We start from the raw sequence: 9,221 nt of genomic DNA, 5'->3' as shown, positions 1-9,221 counted from the left end.
ATCGTATATACGGACCATGCGTCATTACGCACGGCCGTCAATAGCCCACACCTCTCGCAAAGAATGGCGAGGTGGCTATCCTTCTTCGCGGAGTATAACTTCTCCGTCGAATATAAACCAGGACGACTTAATGTCGTCGCTGATGCGTTATCACGCCGACCCGATTTCGAGTCAGCAGTGCACCCCAACAGTAAAAGTGATCTTACTGTTGCAACACTCACTACGAGTGTTCCATCATCAACCTTAGTTGATGAAATAAAGAAAGCCTATAAAGAAGATAAGGACCTTCTTTGTCTGATGGATCATTTAATGAATCCATCCGATAAATCTTTTAAAGATCTACCGGCTTTATATCGATCGTCATCCGATCGATACACAACACGTAACGGCTTATTGTATTACACAGCCGTTACCGACGACACCCCACGTGTCGTCGTCCCAACTCACAATGATTTGCGCTTGCGCATCATGTATGATTGTCACGATGCTCCAACAAGTGGACATCGTGGACGTGAGAAGACTTACCTCACAGTAAGTCGCTACTTTTATTGACCCCGCTAGTATCAGTTTGTGCGCAAGTACATTCGTGCTTGCGAGGTTTGTCAACGGGTTAAGCCTAGCCCTTAATCCCGTGCACCTCTTCAACCTCTACCACTCCCGGCAGAGTGCTGTCAGTCCGTATCTATCGACTTCGTCTTCGGATTTTCCGAAGACGACCACAAAAACAATGGAATTCTTGCTGTTGTAGACAGATTTAGCAAGATGGTACATCTTGCTGCGGTGCCAGAGTCGATTACGGCTCCGGGTTGTGCCCGTGTCTTTATCGACACGGTATTCAAACTCCATGGGTTACCCCGTGAATTGGCCTCGGATAGAGATCCACGGTCCCGGTGGAGCTCTGGCAATCCGTGTACCGATCTCTCGGAACACGGCTGACTATGTCAACATCCGATCACCCAGAAACGGATGGTCAAACAGAACGCGTAAAATTGCGTCCTCGAAGAGATACTTCGTGGTTACGTGTAATCGTATCCGAATTTTGGAGCGAGTTTTTACCGATGGTCGAAGTCGCCATCAATAATTCGATGCTTGCGTCTACAATGCATACACCGCTCTTCGTGAATCGCTTACGCCATCCAGTATACCCACCCAATTAGAGGGATTTTCTAGTTTAAAGGGGGGGGTGGACTCGCACAAGCAAAACCATTTCTGGCTCATGCTCATCACGCGTCGAAGTTAATAACGACGCGAATGATATCGATGTCGAAGCAATCGACATCGAAGAGGAGAAAACTCTTATGGCAGTGCACACAAAGCGCATTGAAAAAGACGAAACCAATGAGTTAGCAGAAGAGTTTCTGCTAACTCGAGAATCAATAATCCGTTTCGTTCAGAGTTCCATTGTTAACGCAGTGGACCGATAGAAACGGAATGCAGACAAACATGGAAGAGCAAATGTTCATTCATTTAATATTAATGATCTAGTGCTACTCTCTACGGTAAACTTACCTAAGCGATTAGTCATTAATGTGGGTAGCAGCAAACTACTACCCAAGTTCATTGGTCCTTTCCGTATACTGCATCGAAGAGGCAATTGGTACACAATAGAATTGCCACGTTGGATGCGAACGCATCCTACGTCTTACGTTGGTCGGCTCCGCCCGTACCATCAGTACGCGGCTTCTTCCGAGGACGAATTTGACCACCCTTTTCAAGAATCCCCAAGAGATTCTTGTGATCGCGAACCAGATTCTCATGCTGAATCTGGAGATTCTCATGTCGGGTTCGAATATCCTCGAAACCGCGATGAGCTGACGACAGCTCATCCGAAAGAGCGTGATACTTCCATTCGTACTCCAACATGGAGTACGCACTCTTCGAACGGTCTTCCAACCGTTCGACATGTTGAGTCTGCTCTAACGAGCGACGCATACCGCGCTTGTGATCTAGCCCTTCCTCCAGATCATGGAGGGAGCGATCGAGTTGTCGATATTCGACTCTAGATCCGACCCATGGGTCGGATCTAATTTTTACTCCTCCGCCACAACCATTGGTGGATTCCCACGGTGGTCAGCGTTTCCTTGTGGAACGTTTCCAAAACTATCGTGATGTGAAGGGGCATTGAACGAGTTATCTTGTTCGCTGGCGCGGTTATCCACCTTCACATGACAGCTGGAAGCCTCGTTTCCAGCTGATTGTTGACGTTGAGGACCTCGTCCGCCAGTATGACGAGACCCATCCGATGGATCAGAAGGTCCATCGGGAAACACGCGCCCCTGGCGCTTGCAAATCGATTGCAAAACGTCAATCGCATCGCGCTGCTCGATAGAGATGCGAGCCCTTCCCCAGGGCGAAGAATGGGAATAGACACCCCCCATCACCCGTTTCGTGTTGTCGACACAACACGAACAGGGATCACCCCGCGTGAGGCACGAAAGTCCTGCCTCACATGACAACCGATGAAATTTATACCTTGCACCGGTTGATGTTCGTTTCTCAAACTTAACGCGAATCGCGTTAAGTCTTTGAATCCGGGCTTCGCGTCCAATGTATTTGGCATTGCGAATGAACGCGCTTCAAGCTTGCATAAGCGAGACTTTATTTCGGTTATTGTTGCGACTATACCATCGATATTTGAAGAAAAGCATCAAGATGAAAATCTTCCTCAGCGCGAAAGTTCTTCGTGCTGGGATTAAGGCCATGTTGCTTTGTCGCAATAAATAATGGATATTTATTGTGAGGAGTAGTCTGTCCAGACAAGCTATTAATTAGCTGTTCAGGCAAAAGCCACGGCTTCTTATCAGAGGCCAGACGAGACATCTTAGTATCTAAGATCCCCTGAGTGGTATCCGCTGTAGCAGGTATACCACAGGAACTTTTATCACGATGGCTTACGCTATCGTCATCACCACGCACAGGAATTTGTGCGGGTGATGGCAAGGGAGACGGTGCTGGCGATGAGGAATCATCCTCATCGTCGGAACCGACTTGTTGCAGCGAATGCTACCAGCACGTCTACTCGAATGAGCCCCCTCATTCGAAGGCTCATAGTCAGCCGCCTGACGATGATCAGGTGACTGTTCTGTTCTCCCCGAGTCGGTCATTTCATCCAACTCGCATTCATAGTCGACCTTAAAGGAGGGGTCGCATTCACGTGGTGTATCACCACGTGCACCCGCAACATTTTTAGGTTGCGGGAGAAGATGACACTACGACAGACGGAACGTCTGCCAAAGAGACAATAATGCGTCGCTCGCGGCTGCATGAACCGCAGCCGAAGACTTCGCACTGTTGTCAAACCGCATAGACTTGTTAACCATGCGATAGAATAAACAATGACGGTTCTGACTTATCAACATCGTTTTTAATAGAGTGGTCTTATAGTGAACACTATTCCCAATGACAGTCAGATTGATTGTCGTTTAAGGGAGGGGTGATGTAACGGGGTGTATCGTTACATAAAATTAACACTTAAAGATTGTTAATTAATATATTATCTAAATGGTAGATAATATCTGGAGAATATTACTTTACATGGTAGTCTTCTAAAGACTTATTCATTGGTAGATATGGATCTTTATATCTACTTTCTTCGCGGTCCAGTCAGCGCTGGACGCGCGCAAAGAGAAAGTCAGATAAGACTTTAAGTACATATTAGTATTAGTTTATAATTAAGTTGGTATTAAAGAGATAGAAAGAAGAACTTAATTATATTAGATACAGTTTTCATTTAACCCTATCGATAGCAAGTGTTTTAAAGAGAAGACATCCTCTGCACGTACAAGTATACGTGAAGTTACGAGTGGCACCACTCGACCTGAGGCAGTGCGAAGTGGACTTGTACTGAAGCAGTACAAGTCGTAGTGCCCCGTTACAATTACGTAGAAAACTTATATCACTAGTACAGCTTTACTTTTTCACTATTATAAGCCTTCGTATAGTTTGTCCTTGTAGCTTCATAGAAACCTTCCTCTGTGCCAGTGTAGGTTAACTTGTACTGTTATCAATACTAGTGAAAGGTGCCCCGTTTCCTGATTGGCGTAAATTATATCACTAAGCGCAACATGCGTGATATAACGGGACGAAGTTGTCCCAATGTTACAAGAACCCAACAAGTACAATTTGTGCACTTACTGGTAGGTCAATTACTTTATGTGAAGCAATAGGTCCTGCCACTTGGTGTGGTATACAAAGTGACCCACCCTAGTGTATGTGATGCACATAGGTGCATTCACATTGAAAGAGATGATGCTACCACCCTAGTGTATGTGATGCACATAGGTACATTCACATTGAAAGAGATGACGCTACCGTCATCTGTTATGCGAGGTATTCAAATTAATACACTTGCCACGAACTGTGCACATCTACAGATATGGAATTCTTTTATTAATAAGAAATATATATATTCGTTCGATTCTATGCAGTATAGTCTTATAACTATTTCCTGGTTGACAAGTGCGCACGCAAAGCCCGATTGTCGTTTTGGTTACGTCACTTAAACTGAAGTACTTATTTCGTTGGGGTAGGTAGCTTAAGGCGCCCACCTAGTACCTCACTACACGTGAGAGAAGGCGATTAAACGCTTTCTCACTGTGCTAGAACGTGTGTGTAACGGGGTGTACGTTACAAAAGATTCATTTCCTTGAAGAATTATAACTAATAATATGTCTTACGAAAAGAAATAAACAAAGAAGTACAACTAACTATAATTGTCAATTATTTGACTTAAATAATTCCAATATCTCCAAATTTAGTACTATTGATGCAGTAAGCATTTAGCTGTATTTTATTGATTGATTAAAGCTTGAAAAAAAATGGCAATCGTTCTCTATTCACGATTGTGCGGTGCGCAAGTGGGCGCCATATTTAGTTATAAATATAATAATTCAGTAGTAGATAGAAGATCGTGCCGAATGAAACGTAATACACTAATACAGTTTTACTTGTACTCTTTTCTAAAATCTTAGTCTAGCTTAAAGCCCTTAGCTTAATAAGAAACCTTCCTCTGTACCCTCGTATACGTGAAATTTCGAGGTACCCTCCTGCACTATAATCAGTGTTAGGTTAACTAGTACTGATCAGTACCAGTAAAAGGACAACAACCAACATGCCATGTTTGATGGAACTTGCATAAGCTGTTAAATAGACTACAAAGTGCTACCAGGTGTAACGGGGGGAGGAGGGAGCTTCCCAGCCCCTCAAGAAGGCTATCACACTATGCGTGAAAATTTTACTCATTTAAGTGACCTTGAATGAATGAAGGGCGATCGAACGAATGAGTTCGGTCGAAGGCGGGCTAGCCGTTGGAGCCAAGCTGTACACGCTGGGAACACATGAACAGCATGCGGCCATAGCCGAGTTCGTACGATACGAATTCGTCGGGGCCCGAGAGAAAGTGCCCTTGCTTCACCAGCAAGGCTCTCAACACACAGAGGTGTTGAGAGGACAGGGTGCTACGATAATAACCAGCAAGACCAAGAAAACTTCGCAATTTCTTTACAGAGGTAGGTGGTGGCCACTAAGCGATTGCTTTCGTCTACACACTTCAACGGATAATCTATTTTCAGAAACAGTGTGCCCCAAAAAGCTGACCTCTTGATGCGCAAACTTGCACTTGCCGATGTGAGCGAAGCGTGTTTCCCGCGTAAGACGTCGAACACGAAAGGAAAATGGTCAAGATGCTCGTCGTAAGAGACGGAAAAGATGCATATGTCATCCAAATATATATTACAACGAATGGGGTCTTTCCAAAAAGAGCATGCATCAAGCGCGAGAAAATGCCAGGCATTCCAGCAAGGCCGATCGAAGCAACGCACCACTGATACGTCTCATCTGATGTTCAACTCGCAGTGTAGTTTCTCTATCCGGATGGATTCGCATCTGATGGTACCCTTAAGCTAAGTCAATGACTGTAAAGTAGCTCATACTTTGCATCTTATCGAATAATTTATCAATTATCGGCAAAAGTATTTTAGGGACGATTGACTTAAAGTTGACGTAACAAAATCATTCACCCAACGAAGCAAAATGTTCGCGCTTCCATATTGAATCCATTCCGAACGAGAAACACTCGTACCGGTTGGGTCCTTTTCAGGAATATTAAAGATGTTTGATACCCTGCGCCAATCGCACACTCCGGATACATCTATTTCTTATTCTTTAAAAATTAGTGTTTTGGCATTGTTGTTGTCGATGCTGAATTTGCCAGCATCTTTATCATCACCGGGGTGGGCGGTAGCCTCATCGCTATTGATGAGCTTGTCTTCTTCGATGACGATTAGATCAATATCGGTATCCGTTGCATTGACTGCTGAGTAAATGCGTTATGAGCAAGAGCCATATCGGTTATTTGCTTGAGCGTCCCTACCCTCTCATACCACAGTTACACTCTAACAAGGTGAGTATGCGTGGATGACGCAAGCAATTCATGTATGCTTTGTTGATATATGCACCGATTTTCTAATCGTAAATTAAGCCGTCGGAAAGAACTTACAAACGAGTCGACGTATCCTCAAAATATCTCTTCGAGAACACGCTTTGAGCATTCTATCTGACCATATGTTTCAGGATGGTTAAAAAATGACATTTTTGACCGTGTTTCAAGTGACAAGAGCACGGATCGCCAAAAATCCGCCGTCACCTGGCGATCTCTGTCCTTAACCAGTCCACGGAGGAATCCATGAAGATTGAATTTATTATTTGCACTCCAGAAATTCGTCTTGCTGGATTGATCAACGATCACAAGGATACCACTGTTCTTGTAAACTCTTCGGAAAATCGAGGACGAAGTCCATTGATACGGGCTGCTAACGTTCTGTCGGAACCGGCAGAGGTTGTAACTGAGCGCGGAAAAAAGGACTGGCTTCACTAAATTTGCAAGGACGTATGTACTCGCGATCGAATACATACTGACGAGGCTGGTAGAAATTGCGACTTCCCGTGAGTCAATCTTTCTCACGTCCAGGATGCCCACTTACTGGTGCATCGTGGCACCCATATATGATGCCAAATCGCAAATGGATGGGGATGATGGCACGAGGTGTGTCGCCAGCATGGCCTTATAATAGTACAACATTGCGTGTTGTTTATCTATCTGATAAGGATCGATACAAAGTCAGCAATCTCTAAAAGTGTTGATGCAGTTTCTTTCTGAGGTGATCCATAAAACCCTTAAGCGATGTTTTAATACGGAACACCTTAAGCCAATAGGCTTATCCTCACTGTCGATCGGCACAGCCAATTTTAAATCAGGCTAACGCAAAAGTGCATCAGCGACGACATTAAGTCGTTCTGGCTTATGTTTCACGGAAAAGCTGTACTAAGCGAAGATAAAGACAACCACCTCGCCATTCTTTGCGAGAGATGTGGACTGAAAATGACTGTGCGAAAGAGACTTGGTCCGTGTAAACGATAAACAGTCTATATAGTAACAAGGAACATCTTGTCATGAAACATACACTTTACAGTTTCCGAGTCTAACCTAAAGGTAGAAGGTAGACGGGGAATCTAGACAGTCTATATTTCCCAAAAATAATTTCCTTTTCACTCATTGGATAATTACGTGTAATGGCTGCAGCTGATGCGAAAAATAGCAGACGACGCGCTCTGCTCCGTCTGTGTCATATTTGTAATGGGGTTGCCCGTTTCATGAATATTATTACTTATAAGAGGAATGATTAAGAAAAGATCAGAATGTTATCTAAATAAGAATACTGTCGATCAATGACAGTCAGAGTAATTGTCGTATCAGGGAGATGTGATGTAACGGGGTGTATTGTTTCATGAAATTATCACTCAAAGGTTGCTAATTAATATGATATATAAAGGTAGATAATACTTGAATAATATAACTTTACACAGCAATATTCGGAAAGATTATCCATTGGAAGATATAGATCTTTATATCTACTTCTTCCGCGGTCCAGTCAGCGCTGGACGCGCGCAAAGAGAAAGACAGATAAGTGTTTTATTACATGTTTTGTATGAGTATATAATTAAGTTGGTATAGTTAGATAGAAACAGAAGAACTTAATTATATTCAATTAAGTTTTAATCTTTTTTTTAGTGGATGTTTACAAGATTGTCTTTCTGTAACGGGCTAAAGTTGCCCTAATGTTACACGGTCCCCGTTACGTACACTTGGTGTACGTAAAAGGAAGTTTCGAGGATATTCGGAACCGGCATGAGAAACTTCAGTTTCAACATGAGAATCTGGTTCGCGATCACAAGAATCTCTTGGGGATTCTTGAAAAGGGTGGTCAAATTCGTCCTCGGAAGAAGCCGCGTACTGATGGTACGGGCGGAGCCGACCAACGTAAGACGTAGGATGCGTTCGCATCCAACGTGGCAATTCTATTGTGTACCAATTGCCTCTGCGATGCAGTACACGGAAAGGACCAATGAACTTGGGTAGTAGTTTGCTGCTACCCACATTAATGACTAATCGCTTAGGTAAGTTTACCGTAGAGAGTAGCACTAGATCATTAACATTAAATGAATGAACATTTGCTCTTCCATGTTTGTCTGCATTCCGTTTCTATCGGTCCACTGCGTTAACAATGGAACTCTGAACGAAACGGATTATTGATTCTCGAGTTAGCAGAAACTCTTCTGCTAACTCATTGGTTTCGTCTTTTTCAATGCGCTTTGTGTGCACTGCCATAAGAGTTTTCTCCTCTTCGATGTCGATTGCTTCGACATCGATATCATTCGCGTCGTTATTAACTTCGACGCGTGATGAGCATGAGCCAGAAATGGTTTTGCTTGTGCGAGTCCACCCCCCCCTTTAAACTAGAAAATCCCTCTAATTGGGTGGGTATACTGGATGGCGTAAGCGATTCACGAAGAGCGGTGTATGCATTGTAGACGCAAGCATCGAATTATTGATGGCGACTTCGACCATCGGTAAAAACTCGCTCCAAAATTCGGATACGATTACACGTAACCACGAAGTATCTCTTCGAGGACGCAATTTTACGCGTTCTGTTTGACCATCCGTTTCTGGGTGATCGGATGTTGACATAGTCAGCCGTGTTCCGAGAGATCGGTACACGGATTGCCAGAGCTCCACCGGGACCGTGGATCTCTATCCGAGGCCAATTCACGGGGTAACCCATGGAGTTTGAATACCGTGTCGATAAAGACACGGGCACAACCCGGAGCCGTAATCGACTCTGGCACCGCAGCAAGATGTACCATCTTGCTAAATCTGTCTACAA

Source organism: Bremia lactucae, linkage group LG7 (genome assembly GCF_004359215.1).
Source record: "Bremia lactucae strain SF5 linkage group LG7, whole genome shotgun sequence".
Classification (NCBI taxonomy): Eukaryota; Oomycota; class Peronosporomycetes; order Peronosporales; family Peronosporaceae; genus Bremia; species Bremia lactucae.
Note: the sequence above shows the minus strand (reverse complement) of the source record.